The following is a 20564-nucleotide window of genomic DNA, read 5'->3' as shown; positions in this document are numbered from 1 at the left end:
AGGTGTTTGCTTTCCAATTTTCATCTCATTGTAGCAGTCATGTACGTGAGGAGATGAGAATCACTGAAACAAGAGCAGAAAAGGAGGCACTGGGCTGACTGCAGAGCTGTTGTTACTGTGCCCAGTAATTGGCTTGTGTTGAGTAAATCAACCTTGTTAATGCAGAATGATTCAGGACAATTAATTCTTTTCAAGCCAGGAAAAAGGGTTTGTGCAGCCCAATAGGCTTTCAGAGGGTGCTGGTAAAGAACCATTCCTGCTCATCCTTGTGCAGCAGGACATCCCTGGTGGGGGCTGCAGCTGGAGCTCAGCACTTTGTGCTCAGCCCACAAGGAGGGACTGGGGTTGATAAGAGGAGCCTGACAAGTGTGACGGTGCTCACAGGGGTTCTTGGGTGAGGGAAGAGACGAGGATCTGACTCCATGTTTCAGAAGGCTTGATTTATTATTTTATAATATATATTAAATTAAAACTATACTAAAAGAATAGAAGAAAAGGTTTCATCAGTAGGCTAGCTACGAACAGAAGTCTGGCTATGAATTGAATAGCAAAGAATGATAACAAAGGCTTGTGGCTTGGCTCTTTGTCCGAGCTAGCTGACTGTGATTGGCCATTAATTACAAACAACCAACATGGGCCAATCCCAGATGCACCTGTTGCATTCCACAGCAGCAGACAATCATTGTTTAGATTTTGTTTTTGAGGCCTCTCAGCTTCTCAGGAGGAAAAATCCTCAGGAAAGTATTTTTCACTAAAGATGTCTGCAACAGACAAGAATATCGCAGCTTGAGGATCTGTGCAGTGTCATAGGAGTGTCAAACAGTGTTGTTTATTCAATTCATCCCCAAGCTTGGGCATCCTAACCCGGCATTAATGTGTCATACAAGTAACTTTTTGTGAAGTCACTGGTCAAGTTCCTTAGGATGCTTAGTCTGCTCCTCAGACTCCTTCAGCTCTCCTTAGAGTACAAGATACCACTTCCCTGTGCTTTTCTACACAGGAAGCTGCTCAGAAGATATTTATAGCTAATTTCAAGAACACCTGGCTCTCTGAAATTGAAGAAATTCAATTCCTGGGAGCTCAAGGGTGCCCAGCTTGGATTTGTTCTCCACAGAAGATGTCTGGGAAAGGAGCCATGCAGTGAGTGAGGTGATAGGAAAAATCTGAATTTCCCCAGCTAGTTCTGCTCTCCATTAGACATATGCAAGTTGAAACACCTGACCAAAAGACATCCCTTTTACCTTACTAGAATCTACTTCCTTTTCTCAGTTAAGTTAATGGTAAAATTTCTGTTACCTGTAGTGAAAACAAGCTTGAGTTTTTGATGCTTCCAAAGGTATTTCCCTCTGGAATTTTTTTAATAATACTGACTTGCCATACTTAATGCTTCAAATTTCAGGAGGGGTAACTTTCTTAAACTTGTAGAAATAGTATCTCCTGAATTCTTCTGTATTTTTGTGGAAAAAGAAGAATACAAAGAGCCCAGCATACTCAGGCTGCATGAAGCACAAAATATCAACCCTAAAACTCATAACCTGCACGAAGTGAGACTGCAAGATCAATTTTTCAACATAATAATATCACATGCAAACACAGTTTGGCAACAGATGCATTTATTTAAGATGTTACAACCCCCTGCTGTTTGTTGCAATCCCTATTAGCTATGCCACCATAACAGATTGTCAGACTGGATTAAGTTGAGCCAGTTAAGAAAAAAGTTTAAAATAAAATACCTGGCTTTGCCCTGGAAGACACTGGGAGTGTTCAGGCAGGCAGTTGCCATCAGCTGTAGGAATACCAGGGCTCCACAAGTGTGTCTGGCTTTGCCTGATTTTCCAAAGTGATTCAAGAATTTTCAAGCTTAATTCTCATTCTCTCTTACAGATCCAAATTGCTTTTCCCACTCTTCTCTCTAAATAAATAAATGATCAGCTCTGACTACCCACACCAGAACAGATCGCTGCACTCTACATGCATTCCTCACTAAATATTTCAGGAGATATCCTAGAAGCTCTTTGTTATTAAGCAGTTTTGTCATTCTGTGAACCATCAGTTACTGAACAGTAGCTTAAAATAAGCAATACCTCTTCCATAGTAAAAAATGAAGCTGTTGTTTCAACTCACAGCTGCACTGCCACATTGTCTTTCTGGAGACTTCACTGTTTAGCCAATTCTGCTTAAGTCTGCTGGGAAGTAAATTATTCTCTTTTCCTTCTTCAGGCCTTTCCATAATGCATTTACATCCTTTAGAATAAAAAAAAAAAAACCCCAACCTGAAGTATATAATATTGAATAATATACCAGTCAGTGCAATTGTTTGATTCCTCTCCTCAGCCAGTCTGGTCCAGACTCAGAGTTTTCATCTCCTCTCTCCACTGGGCCCTTTAGAGGGCTCACCTCTACCCTCTGTCCATAACTCTGCTCCCCCTCAGCCTGCATCAGAGAGCTGACAGGGAAAAGCCATTCAGCACTCTGCAATCCTTCAGGGCACAACTCATTCAATCAGGATGGGATAGATTTATGGCTCCTGCACTTGGGTCCCAATTTTCTGCACTGACATCCTGATTTGTTTCTGTGACATTAGAGGTTTGCCAGGAATGATGTTTGCTCACTCTCAAGGTACCTGGAGGAGGTTGTTATGCCAACAGCCTGGGACTGTCCTGCAAAGGGCCAGGAAAAGGCCCTGACAAAATAGGACCTGTTTGAGTCTGGGGCTTCTCTGTTTTAAAAGCATTTTGATAATCTGATTTTCCAGTCTCTAACAGAGCACAAATTATGCAACTCCAGTAAGACTGTTCTGTAAGGGGGCAGTGTGAAACCAATACACAGAAAAGCTTCTTGCTTTCCAGTATCCATCATGCTTGTCAGATGTGTGTAAAGTATATGCCATCTTGTGTTGACAAGCCCAAAGAGCAGCTGTGATTTCTGAAAACTGAAATTGCTTCTATTGTTTGCTGTTTGAAAGGCAGGCAGTAGAACAGACCATGTAAAGGTTTGGTACTGCTCAAGTTGCATCTGCTAGCTTTCCCTCAGATTTCCTGGGAGAAACATGGAAATGAATGCATAAAACACCTGAGTAATATTTCTCACTAGAGAAATAAAGAGAAGGGTACCCTGGTTTCCCAAAAACTTGAAAGTTAGTCAGTGAAAAATGTGAGAAATCTTTCAAAAGTACAATTAGGAGAAGCTTAAAATGACCTGAGCATGGAATAACCTCTCCCTTGCCTCCATGGAAGGGCACATTTGAGAGATTTGTTCCCAGGGAGTTTATCAGACATGAACAATTCTGGAGCAGGTATTTCAATGTACATCAGCAAACCTGAGTACTGAAAAGTGCTGTCAAAGTCAGTCAAAGGTATTGTGTATAGCTCTGAAAAACAGATTCTGTGCTTAGCTTGATACACAAAAGCTGTGTCTAGCTTAATTTTGTTGATCATGGTGGTAGAGGATTGACAAAGGCAGGTTGTTGTTTGTTCCCAAGTGTTTATAAACTCTGTCTTGTGTTGATTAGATATCTTAAGCTTAGAAAAGGCTCTTGTAGTGATCCTGACCTATATAGTCCTGGATATAGAAGCTGGTTGAAATAAATTCTGTTTCCAGTCAGGTAGTTGTGGTTGGATGATATCAAGAAGATTAAACCAGGATTCACTCAAGACAGTCCTTTATTTCCCAAAGCAGCAAGGGTCCTTGGTTTTTTGTTTGTTTTTTTTTTTTTTTTTTGCCTCTTCAACTCACCTTTAGCTGTATTAATGTGTAAGATCCCTGTACTGGTTCCATGTTCAAAAGGAAAGTGCTGTGAAGGAGTTGAGGACAGAGGAAACTCTTAGATCCAGTTACTGTGAATTAGGTTTCACTTCTTTTACAGTGCTTTTGTTTGTTTGTTCAACGGCTTAGCTTTGTTTTAAATATTTACAGTGGAGAGTTATGCAGCTCACAGATTGTCCCATGCTTGTGAAAAAAGGGAGGCAGGTGATAACTCCTGCTGCAGCCCCATTTCTCTGTTAGCAGAGGAGGCATGAGAGGCAGCATCAGTGCTGCTCCCAGTGCAAACAGCAGCTGAACCCACTGCTGGCTTTGTGTCACAGGGCTGTTTTTTCCTTCTCTGTGATATATTGTCTTTCCAGAGCTGCTGCAGTCAGAGCTGGCCCTGTGGGTGACAGCCCATACCACTGTAAATCTTCACTGCAGGCAGCGCTTCTGGGGTGTGTTAATCTGGGCTGGAGAAGCAGCAAGCACCTCTCTCCACTAGGTTAGTTATGGAATCCTAGTTTTTGGAGGATTTTTTTCTCTGGGTAATTCCCCTGCTGTGCAGGACAACCTGTGCACAGTGGAAAGGGAGGGCAGCTGTTCTGAGAGGCCACAGTGCAGCCACTGGGCAGAGCAAGGATTCCTGCTGGATTGTGAAAGCATCAGCTGAGGTTTTATTCCCTGCTGTCAGCAGGTTTCCTGCTGCTCTCCCAGTCTTTCTGACTGACCTAGATATGCCATTTTCTGGGGCTTTTGCTACCTGCTTTCCAAACACCTTCTCTGTTTGAGCATACCAGGGTTTCCTCAGCAGACCGGGCTCACCCTTCATTCTGGAGCAGGCACCACCAACACACCAGCCAGCAGAGATGCATTTCTTAGTGCCCACTGTGCCTCTTTCACCCTGTTTTTGGGTTAACACACCCCACCCATGCTGGGAAATGTCCTTTGCAGCATGCCTGATTCTGGGGAGGAGGGTGAAGATTAGAGTGCAGGGGGGATACAGTATGAAGGTGATATAGAATGCAATCTTATTCTCCAAAGAGTTGCAGCTGAACCAATTACTAAAGATGAGGAGCAGGCCTGATGTTAACAGGCCACACCTGTAACCAATAAAAACAGTGGTATAAAAGAGTGGATTGGTGGGATCAGGATTCAGATGATGGCTACTGCAAGGAGCAGGAACAGTCAGTGCTTAGAGGAGATGCCTATGAGAAACATTAAGGAGGTATGAAACGGAGGATATGGAATCCTTGCACTTTAATGATAATAGAACTCTTTATATAAGACAACATTAGAGACTGTGGAGTTTGGATTAAAATGCTCAGGGCAGTAGAATAGGGTGCAGTAAGGGCTCAAAGTGTTCCTGTAGAACAGGTTGAGCTAGAAGTTTATGGGATGCTGAGGCTGGACTATAAGGACCTGCTGGCGAGACAGGTATGAAAGGCCTAAATGAGAAACAGGAGTCTGCTTCCTACCCTAACATTTATCTGTAGCTTGTAGAAAAGAAGCTTCCCACCCATCTGCCATGGATGTGCTTCCCAGCCTGGCCTGGGAACAGTTGGGGTTGGGCTTATGATTCCCTCAAGGCAGGAGGTTTGCTCATGAGGCCTGAGAATGTGCTCCTTGAGCAAGATCAAAGGGTAAGGTGTTTTTCTATTAGCAATAGGTTTATTCACACTCAAATTTATCAGTTGCTCATCCCTTTGCATGTAGTCAAGGTGCATTGGTTTATTCTGCATGGGAAAATTGCCCTGGAAAACCAAATACTTACCATAGCCTTAGCTGATTCCTGCAAAGTGAACACTGCACAGCTTTAATTACAAATTAAAACCAAAGGCTGATATCTCTGAAAACAGAAGTTTCTTCTTGGGTTAAACAAAGATGAAGAGATTAATGGAGCTCTGTAGGAAGATGATTTTTGATGGAGATGAAATGCTGTCTGTGCAATTTCAGATGATTGATTTTTATTGATTAGGTGCCCATTAAAGTGCAGTCAGCAGTGCCCACTGAAGAAAGGGGCAACTCATTAAACGAAGAGAATCAACCTGCCACCCCATCACAGCCCCATTCCCATATTCTCTATTACTGCTTCAGGGAGTCAGGCCTCATGAGGCTTCTGTGCTCTTTGGAAAAGGGTGCAGCATACAGCACATTGCAGTAAGAGAGTCCTTGATATGCAAAATGAGCCATGCAGAGATTTCTCTTCATTTATTTTATTTATTTTAAAAAGTTTTGAACAAGGATAAATTATCCTCTGAATATTCCCCACTTTGAGTAGAAGCAGCTCAGTGTAATCGGAAGAGCAGCCTTCAATTTGGCTATTCCCAGAGTAGGAGTGTGCTGCTAAATCATCTGTTATCAGTGGAGCTCTAAAAACAAGGCTATTGACCATGAGATGAATTTTGTCACAAGCTTGATGTAGGAGTCAGTTTTGACATTGCTCTAAATGTTCTCTTGTCAAAGGAAAGCTCTGCTGAGAGCAGATGTATAAAAGTTAAGCAGGAGGTTTTAGATTGCATAGATGAGAATGAGACATCTGATTTACCCTGGCTTCTAATGAGAGTTGAGCATTTCACTGTCCTTCATGCCTTTGAAAAATCTCCCCCTAAACCACCAACTTACAAAATGTGGTAGGAATTTAGTAACAGGATAAGTCAGATTACATCTGCAGAGGTTTCTTGATTTTGATATCACAGTGAATGTACATAACTCCTCTAAAGGGCTCAAACACTTTCATGTCGCTTTTCACATGCCATGTGGATCCTTGCTTTCACCTGTCCCATAAGATGAATGCATTTTATTCCATTTGAACATGTTTTGGCAGCTTCAGAGAAATTTACTGGGAGAAATATTAGCACATCCCTTTATGCTGATGGAAAATTTTGACATTTGCAGCAGCCAGGCCATTGTGCACTGATGTTACTTCAAACCACTGGGAACTACCTTTGTGCAAGCTGTGAATTTGGTTTTGCCAACTTCATTTTGGATTCATATTTTAAAAGTGTAACTCATAACAAAAGTGAAAGCTTATGTCGACTCAGCACTGCTGCTGTGTATTGGGGGATTAGAGAATTTATTACATAAATGAATTTGTGTGAATATTTCTGCTTCATTAGTTACTCATTGGTGTGGAACATAGTATGGGAACTTTGTACTTACTGATTTTCTCAAGTTAAACTGCCAAACTGTTCGTGACTGATATTCCCATATTAAGTGTGTGCAGCTTTTAACACTTGACTTAACAAGTACCTTTAATTTCACTGAACATAAGTTATTGATCATGGGGCTTGTTGCCTGGAAGCTCCATTCCTGATTGTTAATTGAGCCATTGATTTCTTTTTTTACCATTATCATTAACAAAAGGGTGAATGCAGCGTTATAAAGTGGTCTGCTTAGAGTGGAGAGGGGAGGACTGTAGCTGACCAAAGAAAATTCATGGGGTTTCTAAACTTACCACAACTGAAATCAGCTCAAAAACTCCCATTGAAAGAAGGCAGAATTTTAATCAATATGGATTTGATTTGGCAAAGTAAAGTTAAAAGGAAACTTGAGCAGATTTCAGGGATGCCAGACCAGAGCTGGTGTTTGGTACATATTCTGGGTGTTAGCATGATGCTGAACTCAACCCACCAGGCCTTGCAGAGAACAAGCTCATCTCTGTGAAAACTTAGTGAGGAAAAGATCAGGATTTCAGGTGAACAATGATGCTGCTCTCATATGGGGACCAGGGTAAGATAAATATCATATATTTGTGCCTGGTTTTATAGATATGACCTGTAAGTGCATTTTGTGAAGTTGTGGCAGCCAGTGGCATGCAGCATGTTCCTGTTTAATTAGAACTGCTTCATTGTCTTGGAACTATGATTTCTGTCCATGAGGTCATCTCAAGTACCTGCAGGCACCAGAGAAAGTACCTCAGTTCACAAAAAGCCTTTTGCTTGTATTCTGTCATGAACAGCTTCTATGATTTTTAAAACAGAACAGAAACAATGTTTCTGTCTCAAAGGCGTATGATGGAAATAATCTTCCTCTTCCTATGGACGTTGTTTTTAGGAGCACATACCATGTTATTCAGAGATCAAGCTGCTTTCTCTGAGCTGTCTCACAGACTTGCACAGTGATTCTTAATTAGCATGACTAGTAGGTACAGTCTAGATAGTTTTGAAAAATTCATTATTGCTGTCCTTGTAGAATCCCATCCAGAAAATAAAAACACCTATTAGAGGCTACTGCAGAGGTGCTCATATTCATGAGCCAGCCCCCTGCAAAACACTGTTGCAGTTTGACAACTCAGGCAAGAAAGTATTCATGAGTTTACGGATTTGAAGCGCTCGAGTTCTTTGTAGTCCTCCAAACAGTTTCCAGAAACTATTTTATGACAGTTTTAAAAGACTTCAAAGTCTTTACTCTTGGGTATAGCGGCTTTCTCAGGAAGAGAGGAGTGTGGCAAGGGGTCTGAGCAGAGGTAGTAATGATTCAGGTGACATCAGCTCTCCTCATTTCCTGACCTTGTGTGCCTGACAGGTTTAGTGAGGGTGGAAACAATGCTGATTTCTGAAGACTGTCAAGTGCGAGCAGTTTTCTGCTGAGTTGTAGGAGGCTGGAGATCTATAAACCTTTTTAAGTGCTGGGAGGAATGAGAGGGCATTGTTTTCATTGCAGCTGGTCTTTGAGTCAGAAAGAGAATAGTAACTATTGAGGGACGGACCCCTGCAACAAGGCTAAGCCTTATTTATTAACTAGTAAAATTTCTTAAAAGGAGAATGAGCAAGCAAAAATTTCTTAGCTCCACTGCTGTGGGCAAGTAAACATGAATGCAGAAGTTGTGAAAATAACACAGCATGAAATTATATTGCTAAGGCAACACAAGTTCTGCCATTTTGAAAAAAATCAACAAAAATCTGAATAGCATTTCTATCCAAAACTAAAACGCGTGCTACTGGAAAGCAGCACCCCAAAATTTTGGTTAAAGGAGAATAATTGAATTATTAAAAATTCAAACCATTTGTCTGCCTAAGATGTTTCTGTACTGAATTGTTGATTCTATTCCCATTCCAATTAGTCATATTTTTTAAGGAGTTCATAATGTATTTATTGAAATAAAAAGTCAGAGATGAAACTGGTGGGGTACCCAGTGGGCCCTGAATGACTGAAATGTTACTGTGGGAGCTTTGTGCTGTTTAGCTCCTATTTATTACCAGTATTTCAGGACAGTCTGTCACACTAAATATCCTGAAGCTCTCCTGAAGATCTAGTTACTTTCTTTATGCCTGAAAGGAAAGATGAAGATGTGAAGATACTCAGGAACATGTAGTGGTTTTCCTCTATGCAGTACTCAGCCACTGGCTTTTAGCACATTTGTCTTTAGAAACACAAACTGGAAGACTGAGTAGTGCACTTCCATGGTATTTTGTACATGGTATTTTTTCCATAACCTAAATACTTTCTGGGATACCATTTGGTTACTCACCCCATGGAAAAATGCACATGTGTCTGCCTGGGGTTTTTTTGTTCGCTGATGAGCAGAGAGGTACAAATGAGAAATTTTAGGGTAGCACTTAATGAAAAACCACATTTTGTATCCAAAATGCTCTTGGCGTCTGGGAGGGCTATACAGAGATCTTCTGTCTTATGAATGCTTTGGGTCTATGATTAAACCTGGCAATGGAAATAATCATACTGAACCTACATGAGAAGAGAACATAAATATGCCAAAGCCATTTTTTTTGCTTGAGGTAAGGCTTTGCTATCAACTATATCATAATGATACAGCCAAATCCTCACCTCTCTGACACGAAGGAGAAGAAAGCCACTGGTTTTGGGCTGGTTCCCCTCCATCCTTTCCTGCCCTTGATGTTAGAACTGTACCTCCAAGCCTTAGAGAGTGTCTTTTGCAGTCTCATGACAATGCTGTAAGCTGTAATTTTCCATCTAAGAGTAAGTCACACTGCACACACCAGCATGAAGTACAAGACCTTTTTGGGGGAGCAAATCCTTCATTAACCTACAATAGAAGCTTAATGTGCACTAATCCTATGGGGCACCTCCTTGATCTTATCTCATGCATTAACTGCCAAGAAATTCAGTCCCAAGACCCCTCTGAATAGTTAGTGTCTTCCCAAAGACTTGACAGGATGATGTTGAAAGGGCTCTGTGTTGGTTTTCCCCCTATGTTTTTCCTGTACTGAACACGTGTATACGTTCAGATCCTGGCTGGGCAAATCACTCAATCTGCAGCATTCACAGCTATTTTGTTCCTTCCATCCTGTTGTGCTAAAAGTGATAAAAGCCCCTTAAAAACCAGCTATTCTCTCAACCCATTTGTTCTCTGCCCATCTAACATTATTAATTGAATCTGAGGCCCAATTTTGAGCAATCCAGTGAAAGACACTGGCACTTTACTTCTCATGTCTGACCTGTCCAGCTAGAGAAACAACTTCCAAACGCTGTCAGCGAAGTGATTATGAGCAGCACACAGCATTTCCACCCACCAAAGGGATTTGTTTTTAAGCTTCTCTGAACTCCAGTATCTGGACGAGAGCTCTGGTGTTTAGAATTAATGATGTCTCGGGTTAGCTCACACAGCTTGCAGCGCTCTAGGTGCTGCGGTTTGATGACTGTCACTGTTGGTTGGGTCAAGAATAGCTGCCACAGACATAATCAGCATGTTTCCTCATTTTATCAGCCTGGTGCAAGAGGTAGTCATTTTTTCCAGGGGACAGAATTAATGGGTGAATGCGCTGTGGGGCTGGCACACGCTGCCTCCAGTTTAATAGCTGAATTAGAATCTTTTTAAACCCTTGGCACCAAGAAATGTGATTTCCTGATGCTTAGGGCTAATGCTGTGGTAAGTGCTGGGAAATCTTGACTGATAGGGCTAAGAGTTAACAGAGACAAAACATAAAGCACAATAAATATTACCTGGAGTGTTTGCTATGTATGAATTACATATGTGCATATATGCATTGGTCTGAAAGGTTTGAGCACATGCAGAGAGATTAATTATAGTTTAACCTGCACCTAAGAGGATCATCAAACTTAACATTTTTTCGCTCAATATTTCAGGATTACTTCTGATGGCCAAGCTTGGGGGGAAAAAGATTTATAGTCGCTATGTGAGAAAGTGTATCAAATAAATAATGGGGCCAAATTAAACACATTGATTAACTATCATTCACTATCCTGTAATCTCTTAATGACTGAGGTCTAATTTAAGACAGACTAGAATCAGGATTAAATTCTGAATTGATGTTATTATTACATGTATTCATTAGGTTCTAGAGGAACTCAGGAGAGATTAAAAAGGCACCTGTAAGTTAAGACCAGCTATTAATGGGGGAAGTTGAAGGACTTATCCATATTAATGCTATTTTTCTTACTCGGGTAGCCTAATGAATGGAAGCATTGAACTTTACAGATTGTTTGTGCATTCATGGTTTTCATCAGTCCAGTTTATTGTCAGAAAATCTGTAGAGCACCTGGAAATATAATAATGGCCACCATGTTGCATTTACTAATTGCAGTAGCAGAAAGCAATTAAAGAGCTTTTCAGGGCAGTTGAAAGGGATGAGATTTGGTCAGTTCTGCAGCAAATCCAATGAAATAAAAGGGAGGGAGAATGGGAGAGGAAGGGAGAAAAGCATGGTTTGTTTTAATTGACCTGTGAATTATGCTATTTTTATTTAACACTTCAAGTTTCAGACTGTTTAAGGTGTGCCAAACCAATGACAGAGAGATAGGTGGTTGCTCCAGTCCAGGTCAGGCTCAAGAAATCTCTTCATTACCTGTACAATTTCCTCTTGTCTCCAGAGTCTCTAAAATTAAGTTATTAAACTTACACGTTTTTGTTTAGGAGTTACAGCGAAAGAAAAACATATATTTTTCAGGTGTACAGAAAAACTCTTAAGAATTAAGTTTTAAGATCATTTAAGTCCATCTCTTCCTTAATAATCTTTTCTTAACACTTTACATTCCTAGGTGTGTGATGTTTAATGTCTGCATGATCATTAATACACAAGCGAGCCTTGCAGAAATGAGGATAAAGTTATGCTGCCCTCTAAAACAGTTGATTATATTTTTGCTAATGAAGCACTTGCTATCTTCAGTCCCTCCTCTTCTGCCATTTTTAAGGCAGTTTTCTGATGTTTTGCTTTCAGTAAAGAGGCCATTATTCCTGCAATCTATCATTATAAGGAGTGCTGCCCACTTCAGAGAACTTCTTGCAGCCTAACTGGAATCACTCGATGATTTGGATCATTAATATATTGCAAAATGACAATAAGAGCTGAAGTGAGGGGGCAGGCAGACACAAAGTACTGATGAAGATATATCTGCTCTGCTGTCAAAGTTCCACATACAAAATATAGGAGCCACCATTGTGTTGTTTTATAGCTAGAAGGTGAAGCTTTAACACGCCTAAAGAATATTGATTGTTAACACTCAGTTTGGCTGGTCTCAGTTTTAGAGTGTACTCAGAACCTTTAAATCTGCTTTTGCTCTAGGTTTTTGTTTCTGGATTTTACTGAGAGATCTTTTAAAACATTCTGCTACTGATATGTTTTCCTTTCTTAAACTTTGTTGCTGTAATGACACTGAAAAGGGGTTATTTTTCTACTTTTTTTTGTTTGTTTGTTTCTTTGTTTTTTGGGGTATTTTTGGCACATGATTTGTCTGAGTTCTGCTTCTTCCCCGTTTCCTAAAATAAAAAAGAAGAACACTAAGCTTGTTCTTAATTAGATTTCATTATATCAATGATTTTTTGAAAGGATTCAGGCTTAGGAAGAGCAGTTGCTCATCTCCTCATCTGCAGCAGCAGCACTAATCTTGTACACATTTGCATGCACACAGGACAATAAAAAGTGACATGATGTAACATTTCAGTGAAGAATTGTAGGCACTGCAGCCAAATCCTGTCATTTAAGACTTTCTGTGAGGAGTGATTTATCCTCAATTTGCCAGTGTGGGTTTTTTCTGAGAGGGAGATTGTGTGGGTGTTGGGAATTATGCCTACGCTTTTTAAGCTTTGCTAGTGACTTTGGGTGTCTCTGCCTTCAGGTACCTCACCTGACATTCCAGAGAGGCTCAGTGCTTGGCACACACATATTCCGCTTGTTTAGAAAAGCTCTGCCTCCAGCAGAACCCCCCAAATCATTGTGTTTGACTCTCTGTTACTTTCTGTTCTGAAGCTGTCAATGATGATGGCTGTAAGGGACAGTGTTTCATATACCATGCTCAGATCTAGCAAAAAAAACTTCTCAAAGTTAACATTTGCTCCATCTGTAGAGATTTTTAATTGTCAGAAATGTTCTTTTGCTGCTAGAATAGGAGCTAGAACAGAGGCTGATGGGACAAATCACTTGCTTTTTCATATTATTAGTCTTCTGGAGGCACAGATCAATTGCTTAGAGCTGTTTCTTCCTTTTTAGAGGCAAATTTCTAATCTTATTAATGATAATGGGGACTTTTGCCAACAGCATGATATTCTGTATTGTTCAGTTTAATAATCAGCATGAAACTTATTAACTGCATGAGATATGGTGTCAGAAATCTGGGTAAAATCTCTGGCACTTGGAAATATTAACTGACTTGTTTTGAGTGCTGCAATCTCCTACAGTTAACATTCTGGCAATTACAGAGATGCAAGCTCCTAAAGATAATCTTTCTGTTTTGTGCTGTGCCTGTGCTTTATCCTGTAGCCAAAATCCAAAGTAAGCCTTTTCGGAAGCTATGACAGCTTGGGAGAGTTTAATCTCATTTATTTTCTTGTGATTGTGAACACTTGGGTCCCTCCTGGTTCTACCTGAATTTAGCAATGACTAAATCACCAGAGCACCTCTTCTCAAGCAGTGTTGATTTGGGGGAAAGCAAATTGATATTCCCAGCCAGTGATGGCATCTGCATCATGTGTTGATGCTCTTATGGTTTATTTTGTGTTCCTCCATTGCCATCTCACTTTCAGCTAGCAAGAATGTGGAATTCAGCTGCTTTTATCAACCTGTGTCTGGTTACAGTCAGTTTTCCCTTCCTTTCATGTCTCAGTTTCCAAGCTCGTCCCAGATGCTCAATTTTGCTGATGAAAGTTTGGAACTTTGCCTTCACAAAGGGTCAGCAAAGCTTGCAATTTGTCATTTCTAGACACCAGGTTCTATAGCAAGCCTCTCATTAAATTTTCCTTGTGTGTATCAAAGGTTGAGGTCATATGGCCCCAGATTGTCTCATCTCTGAGGGGAAAGCTGCCTTTGGACTATTTGATTGCTCCACCACAGCTCTGCATTTGAAGAAGTCAATCTCATGGCTTGCACTCCCTCCAGGGCATATTTCCTCCTCCAATCACAATTTAACAGTGATTGGCTGTTTTAATAGCTTTTGAATAAGTTGTTCTTAAATGTATTTTTCCCCTTTCTCCACTGTGCCCAGTATCAAGTTTGCTCTCTGGATCACTTCTGGTTTGCCCTGATCCTTTCCATGCCCTCTTCACCCTCTAAAAATGCCTCTTAGTATAGACTAACTAGGGAATGTCATTTACACTTTCCTCTTTTCATGGTGCCACGGAAAGGATTGGTGCTTGTCATGGTGCTGGGAAGTTCCCTCATGACTTTCCCTTACCTGTTCTGCTCTCTGCCAAGACCTGGATATCTCTGGAATTACTTTCCCAACGTTTTTCTGGTAGGAATACTATCTGCAATCCCTCCTTAACAAGTTTCCTTCTCGTCCTTCCTGTAGGCTTCCATATTTTTGGAGCTTGTTGCTTTTGATTTCTTTACTTTTCAGTAACTGGGCAGTGAAGATGAAGATTGCACATCCATGCAGCCATTTCCCTGTTTACTAATGTTCTATACAAACAGCATCTTTCAGTAAAAGGTTATAGCTAGCATTTCTTCATGTGCTTTTAATATCTTTGGCTGAATCAGGTGAGATTTTTAGCAAGTGAAATCACCCAATTCTTCTTTCTAATGCACAGTATTTTAATTAACTTTATCTTCCTGAAGGGCCGTGACCTTAGTGTTTAATAAAAAGCACACATATGAATGGGAATTCCTAAATATGATTGACACAAGCAACAGTGCTAAGAAAATACTGACTTGTAAGAGAAAATAAGAAATGCAGCTCTGATGTGTGTGACAGCACCATGCTTGTCTCCTGTTTCAGGCTGGCATTGCTCAGAGCCTCCATGCCCAGGCTGGCAGGGGCTGGGTACAGCACTGAGCCTCGTGGGCTCACAGTGCAGTGGAATTTGCAGTCAGAGCCACTTCCATCCCCTGGGAAAAGCAGGCTGGAGTGAAGAAGGGCTCAGCTACAAATCACTGGTGCAAATGCACAAAGAAATTGGTGCTTCTGTTGGGCACAGCTTAACAAGGAATCGGGGTACGTAAAATCTTCTGAGGGACGTTTAGGATTTTTCCTCCTGAGAAGCTGGGAGGCCTCAGGAACAAAATGTAAACATTGATTATCTGCTGCTGTGGAATGCAACAGGTGCATCTGGGATTGGGCCATGTTGGATGTTTCTAATTAATGGCCAATCACAGTCAGTTGGCTAGGACTCTCTGTCCAAGACAGAGCCTTTGTTATCATTCTTTCCTACTCTATTCTTAGCTAGCCTTCTGATGACATCCTTTCTTCTATTCTTTTAGTATAGTTTTAATGTAATACATATCATAAAATAATAAATCAGCCTTCTGAAACATGGAGTCAGATCCTCATTTCTTCCCTCAATCTGAGACCCCTGTGAACACCGTAACAGAGAGGGGGAGTGTAAGAGAGGAGTTGTTACAAAATAAATAGCAAATACTTCAATCTGGAGAATGTCCTGATCAGATCAAAGGAGCAGACACTTGGAGGGATGATCCCTGCCATGTCAGAGCCCACAGCTGGAGCTGCTCCTGCCAGGCTGTGCTGCTCTCACAAATGCCTGGGCAATTGAAGTCACCCCTGAGCACCAGGTTCTTTCAGCAGCTGAAGAAAGGTTTTATCATTCATTCATTCTGATTGGGGTGTCAGTAACAGACACCAAACCTAAATTCCCCCTCAGTGATGACTCCACTAGTCCTGCCCCAAAGACAGTCATTGGACTTCTTGTCGTCTCAGGCCACCTTCATACATTCAGATTTTTCTATTACTTAAAATGCAGCTTCACCTCTTCTTCTTCCCTTTCTCTGTTCACAAATGAGTTTGTAGCCACCCATTGTGGCCTTCCAGTCTCTCAGGTTTTCCTGGCAGGTTCCTGAGATCCCTATGACAGCACACATTTCAGAGCAGCCATGGAGCTTCAGCTGCCCCCTTTCGAGCCCTGGCATTGATGCACCTGGGGCTCTTGACTTCAGGAGGTACCAAATGACCCCAACAGCAACAACATCATGAACAAAAGGTAGAAAAGACCACAAACAACAAAAGACTCAGGGTCTTGCTTGAGGTACTGTGTGCTGATTTTCCTTATTCTTTCATAATTTTAACACCAAGAGTCAATTTCTACCCATAAATTTTTCACAGTAGAGTACGGGAGGGGCTGTGAGGATCCTCTGTGCCGATCCATACAGAGATCTTCTCCTGCTGTTATTGGCAGGCCCTACACCTGTGTTGGTTGGCTTCTTAGACCACTCCCTTTGGCTTAATAAACAGTGACATCTGAGCTTCTGACAGCTCCCATTCCTGTGACAATCCAGGCAAGGCAAGGGCTCCTGTGAAGTGTATTTGGTTGTACAGGTTGCATAGAAATGCTATCCTCACATTAAAAGGTAATAATAACTTAATAGTCCTTTTAAAAGAAGTAAGTATGACATTTTTCACTATGCAGAGAGGCAAACTATTTGTGTTTCTAATAGGAACCACTGGGAAAAGAGTGTTTTGGGGAAAAAATCAGCCAGAGGGAATAGGTCGATGAAAGCTTTAAGTTCTAAGAGGGTTTTATTTCTTTGCTGCTTTGTAGTTCCTGTGGGTAAGTGAGTAAACCTGACAGTTCAAACTACATTTTCCTCAATATCTCAAAATTCATTCAGCTTCCCATGTTACTAATTATTTTTCCACCTGAGAATCAGCTATTTTGTTTCAGGCTAAAGCAAGAAAAAAAAAATCAGCTTTATTACAAGCATAGGGAAAACAAGAACAAGAAAAAAGAAAAACTCTGCAACTCTGCATCTTTGATAGCATTCAGCCTTTTGTAAATAAAAACATAAATTTCTCTGGGCTTTAGTGGTTATAGTAAGCTCTTAGCAGCTACAAGGTAGAGAAAGGAGGTGAATCCTCTTCTTTCTCCTCTTAAATGAATATGCTCTGTTTTGTTTTTGTTTTTTTTTTTTTAATTATCGATTTCTGTAATTCTAAATATATAATACATTCAGGAGATTTTAATCAGCATAGAATCAGTAGGCTGGTGTGGAGAATTGTGAATACCATGAGCATTAATTTCAGTTCTTTTTCTGAAAAACATCATCCAGACATTAATTAAGTCTTTAATTAGGCATCCTATTAAATTTTGCTTTAGAAACGTTAAAGACCTGGCAAAGATACTCTGTCAAATCGATGTGAGTCTTTACATTGATTTCCATGGAATTTGGGCAAGCCACAAAGGAGCTGATTAGATCTTTTTATGGGGTGACAAAAATAAGAATCCAGTTATCTGACCTACCTCCAACTTTCCTTTTCCTTTGAGTCTTTGATGGTCAGAGAATACGCTGTGAGAAAAGAAAGGCTGAAGTAAAAATATGATGTCCAGAGCAGTAGCTTAATGGTTCAGATTGTTTGGGCAAGTTCTGTTGCTATTAAGGAAGGAATTTAAATGGTAATTCACAGCATGGATACAAACTCAAGTAGCCATCACTATATATTTTGGTTTTTCAGCTTAATAGCAAAGGTGAAGGACCAGAATTGAGGTGGTCTAAGGACAGACCTTCCTAAAGATAAAAGTTACAAGCAACTTGCAAACAGTAACTTGCCAAATTATTTATAGATATAATTTACTACCAACCTTCAGAAATGCAACCTTGCAATAATGAAATGGGATTATTCATAGAGCAAAAGTTTTACGGTAAGGTCAGAGCTGAAATATGGAAATAATTTATTCTGTGATTTTACAGGATCCTAGAACATCTTAGAACATAAATTCACACTGCCTCACACGGGTGTTGTGTGGAGCTGCCACTTTCCCTGCCTGTGTCCCACAGGTTTGTCCTGGCGCTGTGGGAGCTGGGCAGGGGTGGCTGCTCCCACTCACCAGGGCTCTGCTGAGGATTTTCAGACCCCTGGAAACATTTCCTTGCACTACAGCTCTCAGCAAAGCCTGCTGATTATTGCCTTGCAAACCTTGAGGATAGGCTAATAAAGCCCTTTACAGAACTTTGAAAAATCTGTGGAAGTTAGGCCGTTTCCTGAGGGATGTGTTTTGTACCTCACATTCCTGTTGTCCATGAGAAGAGCTGATGGTTAATTGGAGGGAAAGACAATCATGGCAAAATTTTTTTTTTTGTTGTGTAAATCTACCATACTGGTCTTCCTTTCATCTATACTTTCAGAAGTCTACTTACATAGCCTCAAAAAAATTCTATCAAACTTCATCCTATAAGGTATATTAGTAATGGTTTGTCCTTGTCTGCTTCATTAGATAAATTAAACTGTTTGGGAAAATAATTAGCCACATTAGGAAATGTAATTTTTTTTTTCTTTTTTTTTCTTTCAGAGGGCAGGATGCCATTTTAAAGTCAGTCATGCCCAAGGTCTTGCAACTTGTCCAGAATATTAAGCTTCTGAGATGTGGAGCATGGAAGTGACAGCACAAATGCATCTCTGATTCATCACTGAATTGTTTGATACACCAAGTAGCTTCAATCAACAGAAACAAGTGAGGTTCATAAAATGTTCCTTTGTAGGTAAGATAACAAATCTATTTAATTATTTTTATCATTTTAGAGAAAGAGAAACTGAAAATTTCAGTCATGTTAAAATCAAAAAAGATCTGGTTCTGCCATTTTATTTGGATGTAAAGTAGATGGTGGTTTTACTTGTTTAGGTAGATTTCTCATTAGAACAAATGATTGTAATGGGATCAAAAGTATCAGGCAGTTGGCAACTTTGTCTGGTACCTTGTCCACTCTTGTGTCCAGAATTTCAGTGAATTGTCGTGGTCAGGGGATGATCCAGCCTCAGGGGTTCCGGTGCTCAGCTGTGCTCAAATGGAGCTGGCAATTCTGATGGTCAGCTCTCTCTACCTTCTATCCCTGTTACATGACTTCAGAAAATTGTTAGGATTCTGTGTAGCTTGCAAAAAGTATGAATTTTATAAGTGTTTTTCCATCTCCATTAAGCAGTGAAAAGCCAAACAATAATTTTGACAGCAGAAATTTTACTCTTTATTAGTTTCTACTTTTTCCTGAGCCTGGCCTGAGCTGAGGGATAGGCCAAGATATTTGGCATATCTTCAAGAACTTCTTTTGCTCAGATATTTAGCAGCTTTATGTAATTAAACAATGTTCTTGCTTTTTCAAGCAGTTTGAGCTGCACAGATAGAGCAGCCATGGGGAATTTAAATGCCAAAGTACATTAAAGGGAAAGGTGTCTGCAGTTTATTGGATGGATCTGCATAGACTGTGAGGGATGAAATGACAAATACAGTGGAAATACATCACTTGGAAATATCCAAATAAGGCTTTCTGACAAGACTCTGTTGTAATAGATTATTAAGGGAATAGCTGCAGAAATAAGGATTTATCTCCTTTTTTTATTTCCTGGAGAAAGGTGAAAGGAGGGGAGAGAAGATCTAAAGCCAAATACTATAACTTTATTGACTTAATTGAAATTGCTGCCAAAATCACTTGATGGAAGGAAGATTTGAATCTGTCTCAAAGCAACTGCTTCACTTCCATTGCATTAAAAATATAATAGGAAGTCATGACTTTTTCCTAATTTTTTTTTTGAGAGTTTATAAAGGAAAGCAGCCCTTTAGCTGCTTACATGGTGATTTAGATAACTTTGCCATTGCAGTAGGTCTCCTCAGATATTTGGCATGTTTAATGAATTTTTCAGACATTTCATTTCCTTTGTAAGTGCCAATTATCAATCTGTGGTAATGAAGGATGGTTTAACGTGAACTGTCAAGGAAGTTTATAAAATTATCATGTCAACACTGTACTCTTCCAGCAGAGTCAGAGAAGGATTACAAGAAAATGATATTGTCATTTAATTAAACAGGGTGTACATTAATATTTCATTATTACTCCTTACTTATTTTTCATCCTGACAAGTCCTAGCTATCATTTTGTGGAGCCATCAGCTGTGCCTAGTGATGGCCAAATCCGGAGATGGCCTGAAAATTTGGGGCATTATACTGGAGTGGTGCCTGCATGAGGTGGGATTGGTGATTTTTTTCACCCTCCTCATGCTCCTCTAATGTGACACCAAACAAGATTTCGGTGACAATTGACTATGCAAATATTTCTTATGTGATTTCCTGTTCCTGCCTCTTCAGCCCTCAATGGAAGTAGTGCCCATACCCTAAACTAACATTTTTTGAGGTGCAGTTTCAAACTCTGTATATTCAGTGTTCCAATGTGGACAGGCTCAGATTAAATCACTGGCTCTAATCCCAATTTCCACCACTACAGAAAAACTCCTTTGCAGCTGGCTTTATCATTTAGATTGAGGAAATGAATGTTTTTCCAGTAGTGTTGATAGGTCTTTGGCAGTGCTAATTAAAGAGCATTTGGTTTTCCCTCTAATAAAAATAGATTTGCTCTAGACCCTTTAGGAAGATTTTTGACCCCTCTTGTGGCTACCCTCAATTACTCTCTTTTATTTTGATATTTGTGTCAAAATAAATCCTGTTCTCATTA

At 40.3% G+C, this 20564-nt stretch overlaps 1 long non-coding RNA gene across 1 annotated transcript in view; it reads left to right on the top strand.

Moving 5' to 3' along the window:
- The window catches only part of LOC134426421 (uncharacterized), a 414658-nt gene that overhangs the window by 275500 nt on the left and 118594 nt on the right, over nt 1–20564 (top strand). The window contains exon 4 of the long non-coding RNA XR_010029985.1: nt 18416–18605. This is a non-coding gene — a long non-coding RNA (uncharacterized LOC134426421). The remainder of the gene's footprint in view (nt 1–18415; nt 18606–20564) is intronic.

Source organism: Melospiza melodia, chromosome 18 (assembly GCF_035770615.1).
Source record: "Melospiza melodia melodia isolate bMelMel2 chromosome 18, bMelMel2.pri, whole genome shotgun sequence".
NCBI classification, from domain to species: Eukaryota; Metazoa; Chordata; class Aves; order Passeriformes; family Passerellidae; genus Melospiza; species Melospiza melodia.
This window is presented reverse-complemented; position numbering and strand designations above follow the sequence as displayed.